We start from the raw sequence: 21,866 nt of genomic DNA, 5'->3' as shown, positions 1-21,866 counted from the left end.
TTGAAGATCCAAAATTTCCAAACCACGTTTATAAACTCAAGAAGGCCCTCTACAGCCTGAAGCAAGCACCGCGTGCTTGGTACGAAAGGTTGACTAGTTTCCTGCTGACCGGTAACTATGTCAGAGGTAAAGCTGACACAACCTTATTCATTAAGAAAAAGGGTAAAGATACCCTGCTAGCACAAATTTACGTAGATGATATTATCTTTGGTGCTACTAATGAATCTATGTGCAAAGAATTTAGCAAACAGATGCAAACTGAGTTCGAGATGTCAATGATGGGCGAACTCAACTTCTTCATTGGACTTCAAATTAAGCAAGGGAAGAATGGCATCTTCATTAGTCAGACCAAGTATGCCAAAGAAATATTAAAGAAATTTGATATGGAAGAATGTAAGCCCATATCTACCCCAATGGGTACTGACACTGTGCTTTGTGCTGATGAGAAAGGTAAGTCAGTGGACAGCAAGTCATATCGAGGTATGATTGGCTCTCTACTTTATCTAACTGCTAGTAGACCTGGCATTCAGTACTCAGTATGTTATTGTGCAAGATATCAAGCTGACCCCAGGGAATCTCACTGTATAGCTGTCAAAAGAATTTTTAGATATTTGCAGAGCTCAGTTAATGCAGGTTTATGGTATCCAAATACAAATGACTTCACACTCATTGGATACACTGACGCTGACTATGGACGAGATAAGCTAAAGCGTAAGAGTACTTCAGGAGGGTGTCACTTCCTTGGAAGCTGTCTAGTGTCTTGGTTCAGTAAGAAGCAATCGTCAGTGGCCCTGTCAACAACTGAATCTGAGTACATTGCTGCTGGAAGCTGTGTGGCCCAGGTTCTATGGATTAAGCAACACCTGGAGGATTATGGAGTACAAACTGAAACAATCGAAGTCAAATGCGACAACAAGAGTGCTATTGGCTTATCCAAAAATCCAATCCAACACAGCAGGATGAAGCATGTCAGCATTCGGCATCACTTCATTAGAGATCATGTACTCAAAGGTGAGATCAAGCTGACCTATGTACCAACCGATGAACAGCTTGCGGATATCTTCACGAAGCCTTTGGCTCGTGAGCAATTTAACATACTAAGGGAAGCTATCGGTATGTCTAATCCTCCTCAATAAAATTCTGTGCTTAAATGAATGTTGAGTGATTATTACATGCTGAGTGATTACTGCATGTTGTGTGATTAGTGCATGATATGCTGAGCTAATATGAATAAGATAAAATCACGCTATGCTGAGTAGACACACATACTGAGTGATTACTATGAGCTAAGTTACTAAGCATGATAAAATCCCTTCTACGTAAAACTGAGCACTCAGAACTTCAAAACGTTTAGTATTCTAGATACTGAGTGAATCCACTTGCACAATTAAAGCTAGCACGCGCATTTAAGTAGCCACCTAGGACGACATAAGCATAATAAATAGAAAACACATGCGCCGAATGTGTCATAAATGCCAGGGATAATGGTCGATTGATCAACTCGAGGTGAAACCGCCATTCCGACCTATCAGATGAAATCCAAAATGACTATAAATAGTGGATGATTTCCCACTAAACTCTCTTTACACTTAAAATCTTTGGAATTTGATTTATCTCTCTCGAATCCCAAATCCTCTAAACTCTCTCAAGAATCCTTAAGAACATTGTGTCTGACGATTCCCGGAACAACTCCAGCCGGGATTACGACGATAATAATTCCGACCTAAACCCTTCATCTGCTGCTGAGCAGGACTATGAAGAAACTTCCATTGAGTCTCAAGGACAAGGTCAGCATGACCAATCCAAGGTCAGCACTCCGAGCAAAAACCCCAAAGCTGACCAAGCAACTCCTTTAAAGAAGAAAAAGGAGAAAAAGAACAAGCAACCCCAAGAAAGGGTTTTCCTCCCGGTCTTCAAAAGCGTGCAAAAATGTAAAATCTTTCGTTGCCGTTGGTTTTCCAAGGGATTTGTAGAAGCTGAGAAGCCTTTCTGTGAATGGATCTCCAAAAACGGGTGGACCGAGCTTTTCAAACTCCCCGGCACCACTTACCCGCAGTTGGTAAGAGAATTCTATCAGAATCTAAGGGTTACCGAAGATGATGTTGACCACTTAGTCACTAGAGTCAAAAACACAGACATCACCATCACTCCATCCTACCTCGCTAAACTTCTAAAACTGACGGCAAAAGGTACAGAACTCAGGACCACGAATGACTATTTGCGCGTTGAATACCCTGTTGAGTTCTGTAAGCCAAAGAACCACAAAGGAGAGATAGCCAGTACCTGCATGGGTCAGCCTCAGAAAATGGCTCACTACATTCTGACCAACTTCCTATTCCCCAAGGTCAACTCCTCCTCATCAGTTTCGAACTTCAAGCAGTGTTTTATCTAGCACATGCTGACCTACAAGCCGCTCAATATGCCCTTATTTCTCATCAGTGCTTTCCAACGCAGTACCGGAACACTCAGGATAGGGTCTCTCCTCACCAGAATACTCCAGGATCACAAGGTCAGTATTGTAGAGGAGATTGAAATTTTTGGTACAGAAATCACTGCTGCCGTTCTGTTCGGCTTAGCCTACAACCAACCCATTAAGCCCAAGAAAGGAAAGGTGACTGCAGGTGAAGAAGATCCGACTGATAAAAATGAAGAAGGGGATAATATGGTTGAAGGGGATAATATGGTTGAAGCAGCACAGGATGCGTTGACCAAGAAAGGAAAGAAAGTAATGGGTGACAAAGAACCCGCTGACCGCACTAGGCAGGATAAAAAGCGAAAAGCTGACCAATCCGTAAGAGACATTAACACATCTCCGAGGAAGCTTCAGATCATCTCTAGTGCGAAGAAAGCTGCTGCTAAGCAAGCTCAAGGGGAACCTAAGTCAGCGGAGAAAAGGCAAGTTGAGCCTGAGGAAGAAAGTGAAGAGACACCAGATGAGCCCCTCAAGAGGAAGAAAACTTCTGGGCTACAGCCACTTGACTTCGTGATTACTAAGGAATCACACTTTGTGCGGAGTCAAGAGATTGATCTGGAGAAAACTCCTTGTGATCAAGAGGAAGAACTGGGTAATATTGAGGGACAACCTAAAGCTAACAAGACAGTTGATGCTGAGCAAACTGATAACCCCGATGTGTCACCAGCGAAGGAAAAGGTTGTGGAAGGCCTTGATACTAACCTCAACTTCTCTTTTGAGTCCCTCGAGTCTATTCATGCCGATCCTTCTCCACCAACCAAATCTTCTAAGGACAATTCAGATAAGCGTTTCAAACGCATGGCTCAAAAGCCCAACCTCATCGATCTGTTGGATGACTCCCCACTCAGAGATCCAATCACTGACCTGATCGGACTTCAGTTTTAGTTTTTCAACAACGTTGTTGAGCCTACTCCGGATCAAATCAAGGAAAAACAAGCCTCTGTTTCTCGAGCTGAGGAACAAGCCTACCCAACAGTTCCTAAGGGTCCACTCTCTGCCGACACTTCTGCTCAACCTTCCACTGAGCAAGTGCTCGAAGTCCCTGCTGCTCAACCAAATGAGCTAGAAAAGGAAAATCCTGCTCAAGACAGTTCTGAATTGCCTCAACCTTCAAAAACTACCCAACTTCAGACTGACACTGAGCAGGTCAATATCTCTGCTGATCCATCTCTTCCTACTCCATCAAAGCAGAATGAAAATCAGTCAGCTCCTGCTGCTGACCTGGTTAAAAGTGCAGTTGCTGACCAAGCTGGCACCTCCACTTCTCAGCATCAAACACCTCCTCCATCCGGTGCTGACAAGATTCCGGCCTTTGAACCACATACTGATGAATCCTATGCCTACCTACATGCTTCTGAGTCTGGCCAAAAGCTTATTGACTCAGCTCAAGCTCTACTTCAAGATCTTCATTAATCTCAGGCTGATGCTGCTGGGTCTGTTTATGTTGAGCCAACACAAATCTGCTCTGTCACTCAGCTTTTGACCGAAATTAAGGGTCTTAAAAAACTGATGAGCGTAATGACATCCTTCGTTTCTCAACACCCCAAGCAAGAGTCAATCGTGAAGCTGGCCGAACTCCAGCTGATGATGGTGAATCATATGAACTCCATCCAAGGTCAACTCAATGCCTTATCAGCTGTGAACTCAACATATGCAACCTCTGCTGAGGTCAATCAACACTTCTCCCAGCTGACCTCTGAGCTGACCAGAGCCCGTGAACTTATCTCCTCCTCCTCACAGTGTTCCATCGAACAGATTGGTGAAGCCATTCTCCTACTCAACCTGAGTAAAGAAAAAATGGACACTGGCCTAGTGAAGACAAATGAGATTCTGCAATGCACTCAAACCACCTTTGCGCAGGTCCGGCAAACAAATACTCAACGTCAACAATATGACACTGCCTTGCTCAGGATGTATCATCAATCATATGCACGGATGACAGAATCGATAACTTGGATCGAAAAATCTTAAGAGTATCTGCTAAGTATGCTGAGTTCCAATATCAAGATCCCTGCTTCCACTATGTCCGATGGCATGCAAGTCTTCCAAGGACTTCGGGAGAGTACGAGTCAACTCCAACTGTACTCATCCAAACTGACTCATGTTGTTCAACATGGGACCTTCTATCCTCCTCCTCCAACTCCCGATGATGGGAAAATTGGGGAGAAAGAGCGAACAAGGCAAGCTGCTGGAACTCGGCAGAAAATGGGGGAGACATCTCGGCCAGCTGTCGGCACTCAGCAGAAGCCTGGTTCAACTTCTGCTGACACGCGCTTCCACATTCAGCAACAATGAATTGCCTAAACCAAACCTAAGATGAATCAAGTTCAAGTCAACATTAGGAAATAGTGCTAGCAATAGTCTATTGTGCTTGTAACTTATATCTTTATGGTGTGTTCTTGTTATGCTGAGCTATATAATTTGAAAGCATCCTTTTATCCAAACTGACTTCTATATATGCGATGCTTACTTGTTATGCCTATATGCTGATCTGTCATACTTAACCATTCATTGAACAACAAATTAAAGCTTGTGAACATAAGAAATATACAAGTAAAATTTACTCAGCACACAATTCTGATACTTATATGCGACACTGAGTAATAACTATATGTTCCAAGTATTGACCCTCTTCTGAAAGCTGACGAAGGCTCATATGAATTAGATCTTGGAAGGGCTAGAACTGAACTAAGTCAGTAAAAGCATATCTTAATTTCACTCGATTAAATCTTAGAAGGTTTAGAGTTAAATTGAGTTAATAAATGCAACCCTTACGGGGGAGTAACTTCAAAAGTACAAAAGAAAAAACAATCATGGGAAATCTCAATGCTGAGTTCCGCAATAAAATACTTTTGCCAACATCAAAATGGGGGAGTTTGTTGAAACACCTTTCCACATGATTTTGATTTGACAAAATTATTTAAGTTAATCCCATGATTAAGACAATTAAATTTATGTGCCTTGATTTAATTGTACTAATGTGATTGTTCAATGTTGAGTATATTGATAAATGAGAACGGATATAAAAAGTAAGACATGATGAAGTCAGCATGAGCCAAAGAAGCTGAGTAGAACACGACTCAGCATCATAGAAGAAAAGTCTTCTTCAGAACTAATGCTTGCAGACGAAGCTGACCAAGGAAGTTGAGTAGAAAGTAACTCAGCATCGTCAAAGATAAAGATCGAAGGCAACGTCTATAAAGTTAAGCTGAGTGTTCATCAGGACAGCGCCAATGATCCGTTAACTAGAAGATAAAGTCCGACAGAGTCTGCGCCAATTCAGAAGCTTTGGAATTACACAAAGAGACCTTTTCGAGATGCATGGGTCAACTGGCATTTGGCTAAATGACGAAACTAGAGCTAGAAGACGAACCTGGCGGAAGAAGACAAGTCTGACGCCTGTTAATTTCAGACGACGGGATTGGCCTGCAAATCTGTATGCTGACCAATGAATGACGCAGAAGACCGTTTGAATTCAATGGATACATCCGAATTCAAATGATTGAAGCATCAGATTTCAATATAAAAGGACAAGTTCATCACTTGGATCCATTGCCGAAGTACAATAGAAAAATAATACATACAAGCACATACAAACAAGAAAAGCAAATACTTACACCTAAATCCTATCTCTGTGTAAAAGTCTAGATTGAATTTGTATTCATCTAAAGTGTTCTTCATCTAGTAAGAACACATTTGTATCAATTGTAAAGATTGAGAGTGTGGTGATGAGTACTCGGTTTTAGTACTTAGTGGTAGAGGAAATCTGAGTGTTCGGTTATAGCGCTCAGTAGGGTTGAGTAGACGAATAGAGGACGGTACTCTTGCATACTCAATTGCTTGTAAACGGTTTGTGCTCTACCTTTAAAGAGCTCAGTAGTGGATTGAAAAAGCCCGGAAGGATTCTGAGGACTGGACGTAGGCGGTGAGGCCGAACCAGGATAAGACTGCTGAGTAATCTCTAATCCTTTCTCTCAATATATATATATATATATATATATATATATATATATATATATATATATATATATATGTATGTGTTGCTTGCTTAAATTACTCAAGATATAAATTGTATAAGCTGACGCTGAGTAATCTGAGTGCTGAGTTGGAAGCTGACCTTAAGTGTTAATTCCCAACTCACAAGTAAAACGGTTCTAGTCAGTCTCTAACTAAAGTTGTCTTACATCTCGCTCAGCCTTACTGACCAAAACTGACTAAGGTTATTGAAAGAATTAAATTAAGTCAGCATAGTTAAGCAAAAAAGTTACATTAGTTCCTAACCCCCTTGGAACTAACTATACGGGACCAACACATATAAGGATCCCAAAACTGCTTAGACCATATCCAAGACGGGATATAATTTCCTACCCTATTATTACTACTATAGTGAGCATTCACTTGAGCTAGTTATCATAACTTTTGGAGGCCTTGATTCTGAGGTAGTGGACGTAAACAATAAACTCTCATTTGTCCTTTATGATGTCCCTATAAATGCAAACAATAATGGCATCCCTACTCCCACTAATAAAGGAACTCCCAATGGATCACTGGTAGGGCTGTAAGCGAGCCGAGCCAAGTCAAGCTCGGCTCGATAGTTTCTTATCGAGCTCGAGCTCGAGCTGAGCTTCGAGCTCTATTTGAGCTCAATTTGCTGTTCGAGCTTGACTCATTTAGCAGCTTAATTGTTCACGAGCCGAGCTTGTTTATCCAGCTCACGAGCTTGCTCATGAATAGCTCGTTTTATTTGTTTATGAGCAGCTCATTCGTTGTGCTCGCGAGCTTTACTCATGAGTAGCTCATTTATTTTTCTATGAAAAGCTCATGGGCCAAGATCCATGGAGAATTGAGACGAGTGAAGAGGGTTATGGTGGTCGACGATAGATGGAAACTGAGGTGAAGAGTGTTACGGTGGTCGACGAGAGATGGAAAACTGAGACGAAGAGGGATATGGCTATCAAACCTGAACAAATCTTAGAATCCTTACCTGCATGTCAAGATCCGGCGACCGATCTACCGTAGTAGGGGTCGAAATACCCATTATGACCCGGAAATGAAGAAGAGAAGCTAAAAGCTTCATTTACCCTTCGAGAAAGTGAGTGAAACTAACTGAAACAACAAGACAGCTGTAGGAAATAACCTGAAATCGCACGAAATTCAGAAGCCGCTACGAATTGGAGCATGGTTCTCCGAGAACATGGATCAGAGAAACTTAACACATCCATGGCCGCAGATGGGAGTGAGAGAGACCAACTCATCAGAGAGCGTTTTCTGATTTTCTAAATTTTTCATCGAGACAGAAACGAGAGAGAGGTCAAGAGAAACCATTTCATCCATAGCCTTTCCTGGATTTTTTTCCTGGTTTTTCTTTTTGAAAGAGAAGGGAGAAAGTGAGGAAGAAGATGGAATTGGTTAGTGAGAGAGAGACATACGGATTTAATTTCTAATTCTTGATATTCTAACTTTTCTCCTCCTCATACAAATTGAAAATCTAAATTAACTCTTCCCTATACAAATTGAAAATCTCAATTTACTCCTCCCCATAAAAAATTAAATTAAAGTATTAATTTTGAGTTGATGATTAATTTGTATGTAGCATGATATATATATATATATGTTATCTCGGATATAAAGTATTCGAAGATGTTATCTCGGACATAAAATTTAAAACAATGGATTTGAAATGTTATATCATCTAATATCAACTTATAATAATTTGAAAATTTTAGACATGGACGTGACAATGGCGGTCGACGAGAGATGGAGGAATGAAGAAGACGGTGGAGGCGAAAATGGAAAACTGAGGAAGAAAGAAGAAATACAGTGGATGGAGGCAGAAATGAGATAAGGAAAACTGAAAAAACCCTAAAACATTACTTTACTCCTTTATATATCAAATTATAAAATAATATTACTTAATTTTTTTATGAAAAAATAATATTACTTATTTTTAAAAATATAAAAATATTATAATTGAGTTAGCTCACGATCTTTTATCGAACTTGTTCATGAACTTGTTCACGAGCCTCTAATCGTGCTTGCTCGCGAGCTTTGGTCTGCTCAAGTTCGGCTCGTTTACAAGCCGAGCCTGAAAATCGTGTTCACGAGCGGTTCATTAAAAAATCGAGCCGAGCCGAGCTTTTATCGAGCCGAATGTCGAGCGGCTCGGCTCATTTACAGCCCTAATCATTGGGACATATTAATGTCTTTTCTTCCAATACTCCTTTGGGAAACCTTCCTTAGGCTTTACACTCCTACGAGCTAAAAAGGCCCTTGTCCATGATGGCTTTCGAATGGCTGGTAGGATTTTTGGTCTCCAAGAGCCAAACCCAGTTAAGTTTGCTCATCTAGTAGTTGGCTCTTAATTTAAAACTCTAATTACAAGCACCGCTCCAACTAGCCTTAGAGGCCCTTATGTTGATGTGATTAGGCAACTCTTTCCTTCGATGAACCATTAGGTAATGCCCGGTAATTACTTTATTCTCCCATTATGTTGGGTCTTGCCAATATTTATGTATGAATGAACGTCTTAACTTCGCCCCTTACTCCCCCATCTGTTTGGCTACTTGTGTCATCCCTTATGCACATTACGTCTAGAGGCTCCTAGTATTTTGTGCAGACAGGAAATTTTGGCAGCCTCCCTTTCCCAAGTATAAAGGTGTGAAAGATCCAATCTCGTATGTGCGAGTTAATAATGACCAAATAGATATGGTCAAGGCGGATGACACTTTGTTATACAAGTTGTTTAGCAACATGTTAAGAGACGTGGCATTCTATAAGTACCAAGGTTTATAACGTAGATCCATCGACAAATTGGAGCAACTTAAGGCAACATTTTACACCAAGTTTATAATCTTGATCCCTCCACTTACAACAAAAAAAAAAACCTTGTATGCCATCAAACAAAAGGCTACTGAAAGCCTAGGAACTTATGTTAAGAAATTTCATAAAGCATGTCTAGATATTCACAATTTGGATTGCCAGATAGCTATTGAAACCATGATCTCAAACACCTTATTCAAAGATTGACAAGGAGCACTGTCATTGAGAAACCTAAAGAGCCAAGCTAGTTAATTGAGTGAAAGGTACAAAAGAGACAAAATCCCACTACCGCTTCCATCGGGTAAAGGAACATGACATGAACAACTTCTTTAAACTAGGAGAGAAGATTGAGCGCTAATTAAAAGGGACAAACTTGTTAGCTTTGTTAAAAAAGACAATTTTGATGCTGACTGAGCAAAGAATCTAATGAAGAAGAAGTTTAAAGGTGTGATACATGTCATAACTAGAAGACCTTAGTTCAAAGTCTCCATCACTAAAGCTCGGTACACCAAAATCCACACATTCAACACTCACAACAAGTATGATCCGTTGAACCATTCATTCTCTTTTGTTAACCCTATTCCACATTTACATGTTGGCATCGTATTAATTGATGCAAAAATTCAGGGCTACACCTGAAGTTCCCTCAATCTCATTACTAAAAATATCTTCCAAAAGTTATAAGTGGAGGAACGAATGATGGATCATGCCTACAAGCCAAACCTTAGAGTAGGCGGATTCCCAATCCTAGTAGAAGGATATATGATGATGAAATGGCAGCTTAATTTCACCAATCTTCTGTTCTTATGCATTTGTTTGCATTATTTCACTTGTTGGCCCAATATAACTAGACCATCTTTGAAAACTTCTTAAACCGTAAAACATTTTCATCGACATACTCCAATGTTCATAATTACCATCAAAACAAGGAATGGTCAGTTGTACAAACTTACATTTGTAGTCGTAATTCTTGCTACCATGAAAATAGATGTTCTGATTAATCATGTGTCATGCTTGCTTTTATAGTTAATGTGGTGTTGTATTTCTCCCAGAGGTAGTAGGCCATGCTAAAGTTCACCAAGAAAGAGATCTTGGTTTTCCACAAGCCCAAGGGTAGTAGTCCATGCAGAAGTTCACCGAGAAAGAGATCATTGTATTCCACAAGCCCAAGGGTAGTAGTCCATGCGGAAGTTCACCGAGAAAAAGATCTTAGTATTCCACAAACCCAATGATAGTAGTCCATGCGGAAGTTCACTAAGAAAGAGATCTTCGCATTCCACAAGCATAGAGATCACCTTCATGGGACACGGGTAGATCCTCCTCTCCTTCATTCTTCCTGCTATTAGCCTTTATCATCATCGTAATATAAACTAGTAGACTCTCAACACTCCTCCATGAAAGCTTATCATGTTTGACACAATTAGGTTGCCCATCATTTCTAAAAATTTAATATTACTTACTCTTTTATCTTTTATATGATATGATTTGTTAAGAAAAACTTCTTACCAATTAACCAAATTTATATCAATGAATGCTGAAATTTAAATTTTTTCAAATTAATAAATTGCTTTGTTGCTTTGTTGATTTAGAATAAAAATCATGAATACATCTCTGCATCACTCGAAGACTGTTATGCATCACATGCTTTGGACATGATACAGATCGTTCAAGATATTGAAACTTTGGAGAGGAGTTCGAAGCTCATAACATCTTTTGTTGTAAGCTGATAAACCTTGAAACTTGGTTTGTCATGTTAACTATTTAACATTTAATATTTCGAGCAACAAACACTATAGCTTAGCATCCCTCTAGCTTAATGAATTCCATCGTATTAATCAACATTTCATTTTCATCTTTTATTCATTTACCACTTTGAATTAAGCATTGAAAGAGTCCTAGTAAAACTGAAGTGAGAAACCAAGCTACAAGGTTGTTAGACAACCCAAAAACCGTGGATGTCCAAAACAACAGGGACAAGGAATAACCGAAAAAATTGGAGATGGAGATGTAAAGTATATTTTCTCCAAAATCTAAATGGGAATGAGGATTGCTATATCTGTTCCGTAGAGATCCCCACCACGTTACCATAAAATCCCCATGAAGATCCCAAAAAAAAATTCGTTTTTCTTAATTTTAAAATAAAAAAATTAATAAATATTAAATTTAAATATAACTCTATTGTCACTCCTCACACATTAATACATATATATTGTTAATCGTAAACAAATTATAATTCACCATTAAAAGCTAAAAACAAATTACAAATACACCATTAAAAGCTAGAGTTGAGTTGTGTCAAACTCGTGGGAACTAGTGCAATTCCAGACTCTATATGCCATGCATTTTTCCATGTGTTCACTAAATGTGAACCCATCTTTTTGTCTTTAACCTACCTATACTTTCAACTCCCATTTTTAAACAATCTGTCAAGAGTAAAAGCTACTTCGTTTTAAACATAGGTTATATTCAACCATGCCATTCTTGCAATTATTTACCTGTTATTTTTTATTTAATGAAACCTCTTATTAAATCATTATTAAAAAGGTTACTTTAGGCCCGTTTGTTTTGTCTACTGTTTGCTGTTTGAAAAAAGCAGAGATTCTCTGCTTTTGTAAAGGCTGCTTTTCAGGTGTAAAAGACAAACATGAGATCGCTAATCAAACACACAATACTGCTTTTCAGATGTAAAAAACAAACAGAATGTCACTAACCAAACACCTAAAACTCTTCCTTTTGAAGTGAAAAGGCAAAAATTATCCATGGGGATCCGTTATGGGGCAGGGATGGGATAAAAAAATCCTCAAATTATTTAATGGGGATACCCTGAAACCATTCCCATAAACATTGGTGATGGAGTGGGAAATGCATTACTGTCCCCATCCCGCACTGTTGCCATAAAAGATGGTCTAAACCAGTGGAACAGACATGTAAAAAAAACACCATGCTGATAAGCAATAAGCCTTCATATTCAGTGCATGAAATTTTTTACATGACAACCATTGGAGCCCAATATGTGATTAGGCTACAACAAGGGCAATTCAAATCTCCGTTCTTGTATGATAATCATCAGGCTTTATCTCAACAATAACCAACAACAAGACAAAACTGGGTGTAGCAAGCAATCATTCATCAAATTACAATTTCAAAGATCAGACCATAAAATTTATTCTCATTATGGCCAAAATGAATATTCAAAACCATGAAAATGAACACGCGGTGTAAATGAATTGTGAAAAACAAATAAAACATTGCCTCAGAGGTAGTGACAATTACATTGATATCATCATAATTAATCTGATAATACGTGCAATGATACATCACAGGCAATGCATAATGTCGTTGGGATAAACAATCAATTTTTGGTAAAAAATACAAGCATCCCCCCATAAAAGCTTCAACAACTTAGATGAAAACACTGAGCATTGAAATTAATTTTCGAAAGACAATTGCAGAACATGTAAACGGACCAAATTTAATCTTAGAAAAACAAATCACAAAGTACAGAGTTTTGTCACACATTGATTCTAAGTAAACAAATTAAAATTAATTTGGGGAAACATGAATGCATCAGAGAGATTCCCATTTAGACTTAGTCATCATTCTCCAAAGGAGTATCTGATGTCCCTGTCTAGTTTTATCATCATTTGCATTGCATACTAGTAAATTAATTTTATCAGGGGAAAAAAGAGAGCTTCAGATTGATTTTGAAGCACAACATACCATAAGGCAGCCAAACTTCTAACAAAATCACAACAAATGGAATCAGATAAATGAGAAACAGAGCCCAAATGCCTCAGATAAAAATATGTTTCATAGATGCGAAATCTCAAAGTATATTTAACACCATCACAGGCACGGGATTTGGGAAGGATCGAGAAAACGAAACCTAACAAATTGAATAAGAAATCAGATGCCAAAGAAACGTGAAGATTAAAACTTTTACCACAAAAACGATATCAGAACTCAAGGAAAGATGTAGATGCGATGCCAGAACCAAGGGCTTTATGGAGGCAGCAACTATGGAGGGGTAGCACTTATTATATATGTCAAAGAGGGCGGAAATTAGGGTTTCAAAGGGGTTTTTGCGATGTTTTAATATTTACAATGATGCCACACATAACTTATATATCAGACCGACCGGCTCGTAATAAAAATAAGAACTTATGGAGTTGTTATGTGGCCCAGAAGTCCACTCTGGTTTTTGGGTCAAACATATGAAAAAGTAGAATCCTCATTTATAAATTGGGCTTTGTTACAGGATGGATGATTCAAGTTATAGATGCCTTATATATATATATATATATATATATATATATATATATATATATATATATGTTTTGGCTTAGTACATCATTTGCGTTCCTCAACTTGTGCAAAAATAACTTGATTGGCCTTCGAATTTTCAAAATATTTCAATAGCCCCACAACTTATATAAAATATTTAATTAGCTCTATAAACTTGTATAAAATGTAATCAATTAATCACTCGGTTATAAAAAAAATGAGTTAAATGCGGAAGAATGATTGCACGTATCTTTAAAAAAAGTAAAATGGTCAAGATCGGTTTATGCAGTTCTAATATTAGAGAAGATAAATTTTATATTTGAGTAAGTAATAACTTTATTTTTAATCTATTTTTTAAATATATAATAACATTCTAAGATGTGTGAAATACATCTTCACATTTAACTCACTTTTTTGCAACCGAGTGATCAATTGATTATATTTTATGCAAGTTCAGGTAACTAACTGAATATTTTATACAAATTGAGAAGGCTATCAGAACACTTTGAAAATTTAGAGGGTCAATCAAATTTTTTGGACAAGTTTAGAGAGCAAATAATATATTAAGCCTATATTTTTTGGAAATTTTATTTTTATTTATTTGTATCAAAAACTATAATTGTTTCTATTAAATAAATGCTTATGGATAGTGCTTTTGTCAACTTTTACTCGTATATTTTCTTTAATTATTTATTATTACAGAAATCATAATTTTTCATATCCAATTTCATTCTCTCCTCCTTGCAGTTATTTTCATATTTGTTTCTCCAATTTTCTTAGCGCTCTCAATTTATCTAAAATATCTAGTTAGTCCTCTAAATTTATGTAAAATGTAATTAATCATTCAATTATAAAAAAGTAAGTTAAATATTTTAAGGCGCATGCAACTTATTTTTTTTTACAGCCGAATGATTAATTGATTACATTTTACGCAAGACTAGAGGGCTAACTAGAATATTTTATGCAAATTGAAAAGACTATCAACACACTTTACAAATTCAATGAGCCAATTAAATTTTTTAGATAAGTTTCAGGGATCAAATGATGTATTAAGCCATTTTTATTTTACTTAAGGGGATGTCATCGAGATATGATAGGATGAGAATAACTATGAGGTGAGAAGAGAGGTTTCTATCTCCGTCCATGATTTATCTCAATATATGCAAAAATATTTTTTTACCTTGTGAAGAAATAAATGAAAATTTTTTGTTCTCGATTCATGAATCCCTACTAAAAATAGATGATTTTCATTGATTTGCAATCCTAGTTAGAATCGTCTTAAACATTTTTTGAGACCTACATTAAATATAAAAAATGGGTCCTAAATATTTTTTTAAAAATTACATAATTTTAATATTTTCATATAACAATTATATTTCAAAATAGTTTAATTGATAATAACATACCAATATAATTTCGGAACAAAATCATTTGTCAAGTCTCCAAACTAATATAAAATTTCAATTCAAGAATTTTGACTAAGTATAGTTGATAAATTATTCCCCTTAATTTAACACACTCGGTTTATTTCTTTCATAAAATACACTTTAATTTTAATCAGATAATCATTTTATTAATTATAGAAAAAGAAATAAATAAAACAGTAAACATCCATAATAATTAGTAATAAACCTATGGATATTTTGTGGGGTAGTAACAAACTTTAATAACATCTCATTAGAAGCAAATAATTTTTTAAAATTTTGTGGGTAAAAAAAATATTAATTAATAAGAGGGATCGTAACTATAATTTACCGTACTAAAAACATCAATATGGTAGAACCACAAACGACGCCATACACGCCTCATCGGGCGCATGGTGCAACATCTATGGCACCGTCCGTGGCTTTCAAACGGCAAAATTTTGGATTATTGGAATGTTGTTACTGTTTGTTAGTATATTATGTAACAAAATATATTTTTTGTTACCTCTCCAGTGATTTATTGTTACTAAATCCATCTAAACGGTCACTTGTAGCTATGCAATGACGAACTTCTCATACCCTAAACTAAACAACTCCCACAATAATAATATATACCAAGGACGAGGAGAGAAGAGGGTCATTTGAATTTTTTCCTTATTTTTTCCTTATAAATGTCACGTACTAAACAACTAACTGAAATTCCAAAACATCCATATAATTATCCCTTTTTCATCCATATAAAGTTCGGGAAACCTAATACCTAAGGCCTAATATATTTGTTGCTTGGATCAAAATTTGAACTCTCCCCTGAATTTTCAAAAGTTACAAATGACTCTTTATTCTTCTCCAATTACATTCAATAATTCCATGCTTTTCAATAGAATTTGCTAGATGGAGAAAAAGTGTACCACTGTAAAAAAAAGGAAATGTCAAAGCATGCGTTAAATTCTGAAGTCTTCGTTCTAGTGCGTTAGTTGGGGAGGAATTATATATATATTAATGAGGCTACGCTACATGGGCTTAGGCCATTTTTTTATTACAAAAAGAAATAGTCTATTACAAAGCTAAAATTTAATGTTATAATTTTTCTGCATCTCTAAATGCTTACTTACGCTTTTGAAAGCGTCATCATAAATGTCATTAAATTACATGTCGTTAATTAGGGATTTTTAAAAGTTCATGGGGAAGTTAAAATTTTTTGGGGTTATTGAATATAAATAGACAAGAATATGAGGTTATTGAACTTCATTCATATCCGGGCAATGACTGCCATACGAACTTCATTCATATCCGAGCAACGAGTAAGCAAATCATTATCCAAGTCAGAGACAAGATGTGGAACAACCTCATAAACTAGATCATAATTCTGTGGCAAGACCTCATCATTTTTAAAAAGACTTGAATAAAATTCAGCAATATGTGTCCCAATTTGATTCGGATTAAAGACCAGCTCATCCTCAATTTGAAGCACCGAAATACTAGAGGCAGCAGCTCGAATAGATGCTATACAATGGAAGAAGCTGGTATTTCGATCTCCCTCCTTAAGCCATCTAAATATGCTATTGTTATGCAAAAAAGCCTCATTTCTATGCAAAATATTATCCAAGTGTGCATGAGCATTCATCTCCTCATGATGTAGTTCAGGAGTAAACCCATTCTCAGATATTTCCGCCTACACACGGGCCAAATCTATCTCAGCATCAGTGAGACACATATCAATGTTACCAAAAACCACTTTATTCCAGTGACGGAGCACCGGCCGAAGTCGCCTGAGTTTATCGCATAAAGCTTGCATAGGAGGTAAGCTAGGATGCATTTCATTCCAAAAATCAGTAATCACCTCCCTAATCCCCGGATGCAGAATTCACATAGACTGAAATCTGAATCTAGAGATAGGGCGGTTCCCCTTGGAGCAGCTAAACATCAAAGGGCAATGGTCAGAGTGATGCCGCGATAAAACCAAACTGCAAACCGATTCCCAGAAGTCGAGAATAAAGTAGGGGTGAGCAAATTAACCGGTAACCGAAAACCGAACCGGAAACCGAACCGAAATTTTAATTTGGTTCGGTTATTCGGTTTTTGGTAAACAGTTCGGTTTTCAACTATGGGAATTTCGGTTATCGGCTTTCGGTTCGGTTTCTGGGGAAAAAAATTCGGTGTAACCGAAACCGAACCGAAGTTTTCATATATATATAAAAAATCATTGTTTTTGATATTGGAAATGGAGGATACATACTTTTTGGGTTCTGATTTTTTGGGTTCTGATTTTTTGGATTGTAAATTTGTTAATATCATACTTTGAATATTAAGTTTTTTGGATTAAATTTTGTTAATATCATACTTTGAATGTTAAGTTTTGTTATTTATGATATATTTTGTTTAATTTTGTTATATATGGTATTTTTTTAATAGGATGCTTGCTTTTTTTAGACAATTGTATGCTTTATAAATTAGTCATTTAATTCACTCAATTATTTAAGCTCAATATTTTTTTATTTAAAAAATAATTTCGGTTATTCGGTCGGTTAACCGAACCGAACTGAAAAATTTCGGTCTGGTAAAATTTGGTTTTTATCCTTGTTTGGTTCGGTTCGATTTCAGAAATTTGGAAAATTTCGGTTCGGTTAACCGACAGTTCGTTTCGGTTAGTAACCGAACCGAACCGATGCTCACCCCTAGAATAAAGCAGATAATAAAACTCTATCCAGACAACATTCAACCCGCACAGAGCCAGACCTGCCATTAGACCAAGTAAAGAAGGCCCCATGAGTAGGACCATCAACAAAAGAACCAGAATCAATAAAATCACGAAACTCCCTACAAGGACGCAAAGCAGGAGCCTGTCCTGATTTCTCGTGAGATCGAAGGACAGAATTAAAATCTCCAAGAAGCACCCAATGCCCATTCAACCTATTTTGATGAGCCAAAATATCATCAAACATAGTGACACGTCTATTTGCCCAAATGCTCCCGTAAACAAAGCAGACAAAAGTATTTAAATTAGACAAACTCAGAATAACAAACTGTTCATGTCTGAAACAAATATTGGTAAGCATGGAAGAATTAATCTTTGCAAAAACTCATAGAGTTGGAAGCTCCTTATTGTTTATAGCAATTAAAGACAAACCAAGCCTTCTCCAGAAGGCCTCATTAATAGAACTGAACTCCACCATAGGCTCATGTAAACAAAGAAAATTTGGTTTATGAAGAGAACACAAACGATGCAAGTAACCCTGAGTATCCCTATTAAGAATACCCCTACAATTCCAGTAAAGAAAGATCATTTAAAACGGACCGGAGGTTTACTGGCTCATTTGTTTCGAGCTGGCAAATTCTCCGTTGTTGTCATAATTTTTTCCCTCCGCCTTACTTTCTTAGTGCTAACTGTGTTCCAGTTATTGTCATCCTCCTCCACCATATCAGCCCAGGATTTAGTACGAGATGATGATTCAGATGTTGAATCAGCTCCCTCATGTCTAGTGAGAATATTGTCCATTCCAAGTGAATCCGGCCTATCAGTTTCATCACAACTGTATTCATCCTCCTTCCTAAGCTGCGGGCTGCCAGGTAGAACAACCTCCGCCATGCAACCAGCATCAATAGAAGGCCTAAGCTCAAAAACAATCCGTGAAGTGGCATGTTGAACAGGCACCTCAGTCTGAATTTCATTAGGCTTTTTCACAAACTTCCTCTCCTGTGAAACCATTGTACGTTTTCTTTCAATAACCGGAGCCTCTAGAACCTTTTCCAATGGTTTTTATTTTTCCTACAGTCATAAGCCATGTGGCCAATGTTTGAACAAACTTTACAGAAGCTTGGTAATCTCTCATACACCACATCTATCCAAATTAACATTCTAGCATAATGATCAAACTCACCTTCAAGAGTGGTATTATCAAATCGTATAAGCCCTCCAATACCCTTTGAAATATTCGAAAGAATTTGAGGATCCCAATACTCCCTGATGGCGTAGACAGATATGGTAGAGCTTACGAAATATATATTATGATAAGTGCGTTATGATTATGGATGTGATCTTCCTAAATGCTCTATCTCTACTAGACGCTACTACTTAGGGGCAAGTGTACCCCGTCGTATCAAGCAATAATCCGGTTAAGACCGGGTATCGAATCCACGGGATTTATAACTACAAGTATTAAACGACTCGGTTTTATACGTTATCTAAGTGGTGAATACTTTAAGTTGATTCGGGGAACAACTACAAACTACTCCTAACTACGGGTGAGACAAATTTATATAACAAAAACTCTATGAAATGATATGGATGGTGATAAGTTATAAATATGACAAACAATGACTCCCAATATATATACGGTTAATGATTTGCTCTTGCAATGACGACTACGTGAAGTGTGACCGACCCGTGAGGTACTTAGACTATGTGGTTCCTAGTCAAGGCGTGTCTAATGCTTGGGATCACAAATTAGGGCCCGTAAGTTCCGTGGCTTGTTAATTCCTACAGTTTCCGGAGCGTCACTTCCGGTAAGGCAACACCTATATGAATCCCTAAAGATAGCCCGAATGGCGTCGAAAATCGCGTTCCCCTACACAATACTCAATTACGAATATCAAAACAAGTAGCAAACATTAACACATATATAGAAAAAGAGATTATGAATCATAAGTTATAAATATGGAGAATGTAAATATGGAATACAACCAAGCCTAGTACATAGGAAGAGTACAAGCTAATTAGCAAGTGAAAAGGGAAGAATCCACCCTCGGAACTAGCTAACCGGACTCAAGGCCGTCTCTTAGGACTTGGAGGTGGAGCTTTCAAGCTTGGTGAACGGAGATGGAACGGAACTTTGACGGAATGCCGGAATCAACGAACAAGCTCTCAAGGTGATAGAGATTTACTATGTAAAGTCTAAAAACAAAATCTAAAGCTATGTAACAAGAGCTTAATCTATAACAAGAGTTATATATCAAAAGCTTTTTTAAATGAGTGCTAGTCACTCTTATTTATACACATTAAGCTAGGGGCAAAGTTGTAAATTCACAAGGTGCAAGTATGGAGCTACATTATTTCTGCAGTTTTCCCATGACACGTCCCGCGTATGGTGGAGGGCGCCCCGCGTATTTGCCCATTCCGTCAGAAATCTCCTGCATGTGGACCAAATCCAGATCTTGTTGTCTCAACCACGCCCCGCGTAGATTGGGGTACGCCTCGCGTGGTTGAGCTTCTGAGATTTTATTGCTTGAATTAGGTCTTTTACGTCTCGCGTGGCCTGGGGGATGCCTCGCGTATATGAGTTCCTGGAATTTTAGCTTGAAGAACTTCCCATACACGCCCCGCGTGTATGGTTGTACGCCCCGCGTATTGTCAGTTGACTTAGAAGATCTTGCAGTCTGACATTCATGATTGAGACATTATTGCTTATCATTGCTCATACGCCCCGCGTGGAAGGTAGGACGCCCCGCGTGGCAGTGGGTAGATCCCACGTGGTGCCTGCGGATTGAGCAATCATTTCTGACTTGGTGTTCCACGCCCCGCGTAGAGGGTGATACGCCCTGCGTATGTCGGTGGATTTTTGCTCCTTACTCGTACCTGAAATACAATTCTCGAGAGCCGAGTTAGCTTGACGTTTTTATTTTCTAAATTAATCAAAAATAAATATAATAGACCGAAAGTACGGATTTTATTTTTATCTCGTTATTTTATTAAAACATTCTATTTTTGCAATTAAGCTTATTTATTTCATCTAAAATTAAACCGTAAATCACGCTAAAAGATAGGGACGAAACGCCCCTATCAAACCTCCTCGGACTTTAAAGTTTTACTTGTCCTCAAGTAAAAGAAATCGAAAGACAAGGGATTGAGATCATTGAGAAACAAACCGTAGGTTGGTTTTACCAAGTGCGTGATCCCAAAGCTAAAGTTTTATGCAAAGTTTTCGGCAAGTACCTACGCAAACAAATGAGTGACCAAAACTTGTTTGAAACCTCCATGATCAAATTTAATAGGCAATATTAACGAGAGTCGATTATCTTTTGAGAACCCGATAGTACCTCACCAAGGGATTTCACTCTTACGCTCAAATTTTGGTGGGTCGGTGTTTTTGCACTCTTCTTTGCACTTACTCGAAGTCACTTTGAGTTTGCATTTTCATCCGGGTTTTTCCTCCTATGTTATGGTCTAGGCAATATTAAAAATGAACCCGGAGGGGGGTTGTAATGTGGGTGGCTTTTTAGTGGTTAATTTTTAGAAACTCGAGTTCAAACACCATTTTGATGATCGCACTATGTTTTTATTTTGGCCTTAGCAAGTTCGTAAAATATAACTCGAAATTGCTCGGGTGGAGCTTGAGAATGCCTTTTGCTCTTTATTGTGTGTTTCTTTTTCTTTTTGTTTTGAGAGCGGCACAAAAACGATTTCGAAAGCTTATGGTGCTTACTTATCAAGGCATTGGCTTATTTCGGATAGTTTTGGTGCGATTTGATTTTATTGGTATTTAAACAAGAGGAAAAAGGGTATTAACAAAAAAAGTCGGTTAACAGGCTCGAGGGGGTTTCCTAGAGGTTAATGAAAACGAGAAAAATAAGTTAAGAAAAGAATTAGCCTAAGTGGGTTCGTTTTATCATCTATTGCCATTTATACCAAAATAAGTGTACTTAACCCTATATTAGGTGCAAACGCTATGAGTCGAGTGAAGTCAAAGGTCTCGAAAAATTGTGAAAGAAATAGAGTTCTGGTACGAACTCTTTTAGGCTCAAAAAATACCTCACAAAATTTCGGGTTAAATTGTGTACGTTCAAGTTCTCGTCAAATTTTCAACTATCCCGTCTTTATTGCCTTTTTAAATTTCATTATGGAGATGACCTGTGGGTTAGGACTCAAAGTT

The 21,866-nt window shown here is 37.5% G+C and overlaps 3 non-coding genes across 3 annotated transcripts; all 3 read right to left on the bottom strand.

Moving 5' to 3' along the window:
- Positions 1–12,541: 12,541 nt before the first annotated feature.
- Positions 12,542–12,618, bottom strand: LOC136216296 (small nucleolar RNA snoR122). Its single transcript, XR_010683287.1, has one exon. It is a non-coding gene; the product is annotated as a small nucleolar RNA snoR122 (small nucleolar RNA).
- Positions 12,619–12,853: 235 nt separating this feature from the next.
- On the bottom strand, positions 12,854–12,943 carry LOC136216272 (small nucleolar RNA R44/J54/Z268 family). The gene has a single exon (XR_010683266.1). It is a non-coding gene; the product is annotated as a small nucleolar RNA R44/J54/Z268 family (small nucleolar RNA).
- Positions 12,944–13,078: 135 nt separating this feature from the next.
- On the bottom strand, positions 13,079–13,150 carry LOC136216266 (small nucleolar RNA Z267). Its single transcript, XR_010683259.1, has one exon. It is a non-coding gene; the product is annotated as a small nucleolar RNA Z267 (small nucleolar RNA).
- Between the last annotated feature and the right edge of the window lie 8,716 nt (positions 13,151–21,866).

This window comes from Euphorbia lathyris, chromosome 1 (assembly GCF_963576675.1).
Source record: "Euphorbia lathyris chromosome 1, ddEupLath1.1, whole genome shotgun sequence".
NCBI lineage: Eukaryota > Viridiplantae > Streptophyta > Magnoliopsida > Malpighiales > Euphorbiaceae > Euphorbia > Euphorbia lathyris.
Note: the sequence above shows the minus strand (reverse complement) of the source record. Positions and strands in the feature narration are given on the sequence as shown.